Source organism: Ascaphus truei, chromosome 8 (genome assembly GCF_040206685.1).
Source record: "Ascaphus truei isolate aAscTru1 chromosome 8, aAscTru1.hap1, whole genome shotgun sequence".
NCBI classification, from domain to species: Eukaryota; Metazoa; Chordata; class Amphibia; order Anura; family Ascaphidae; genus Ascaphus; species Ascaphus truei.
The window spans coordinates 2,847,452-2,848,792 of NC_134490.1; positions in this window are offsets into that span (position 1 = coordinate 2,847,452).

Here is a 1,341-nt window from a genome sequence, read left to right on the forward strand (position 1 = left end):
GAGGGAGGCGGGGGGGGGGGTCTGAGATCAGCACCCAGGAGGGAGGCGGGGGGGGGGGGGGGGGGTCTGAGATCAGCACTCAGGAGGGAGGCGGGGGGGGTCTGAGATCAGCACCCAGGAGGGAGGCGGGAGGGGGTGTCTGAGATCAGCACTCAGGAGGGAGGCAGGGGGGGGTCTGAGATCAGCACTCAGGAGGGAGGCAGGGGGGGGGGTCTGAGATCAAGCACCCAGGAGGGGGGGCGGGGGGGGGGGTCTGAGATCAGCACCCAGGAGGGGGGACAGGGGGGGGTCTGAGATCAGCACCCAGGAGGGGGGCGGGGGGGGGGTCTGAGATCAGCACTCAGGAGGGAGGCAAGGGGGGTCTGAGATCAGCACTCAGGAGGGAGGCAGGGGGGGGGGGGGTCTGAGATCAGCACCCAGGAGGGATGCAGGGGGGTCTGAGATCAGCACCCGGAGGGGGGGGCAGGGGGGGGCTGAGATCAGCACTGGGGGGGGGGAGGGGGCGGGGGGTCTGAGATCAGTATCTAACCACTGAGCTCTGAGGCATTTAATCATCTGTTTGAATTCCCTTGCAGTGTTTAGTCTGAGGCAGTGAAATATAACCTCCAGCTGCCCCGTTCTGCAGAGATCCCCAGCTCTCTGTTCTCAGGGCTGGGGGATCGTACAGCCGCAATTTACCAGCACCAATAATATATTGATGTGTTTGTGTTATATCAGTTGTCTTGCACACGGATGTCTAGTACAACATATTGCCCCTGATGTGTGCTATAAAGGAGTTCATGTCGAGATTTATCCTTTTCTATCACATGTGAATAACTGGAACCTTTATCTCCCTAAAGCTTCTTTCTCACCCATTCTCTCTTCCCCTCTCTCTCTCCCTTCCCCCCTCTCTCCCCCCCCTCCCCCCCCCCTCCCCCCTCTCTCTCCCCCTCCCCCCTGTCTCCCCCCCTCCCCCCTCTCTCCCCCCCTCCCCCCTCTCTATCTCTCCCTTTCCCCCCCCTCTCTCTCTCTCTCTTTCCCCTTCTCTCTCTCCGCCCCCCCTTCTCTCTCTCCCTCCCCTTTCTCTCCCTTCCCCCTCCCTTTCTCTCCCTTCCCCCTCCCTTTCTCTCCCTTCCCCTCCCTTTCTCTCCCTTCCCCTCCCTTTCTCTCCCTTCCCCCTCCCTTTCTCTCCCTTCCCCCTCTCTCTCCGTCCCCCTCTCTCTCCCTTCCCCCTCTCACTCTCCCCCCCTCTCACTCTCCTCCCCCACTCTCACTCTCCCCCCCCCTCTCACTCTCCCCCCTCTCTCACTCTCCCCCCCTCTCTCACTCTCCCCCCCCCCCTCACTCTCCCCCCTCACTCTA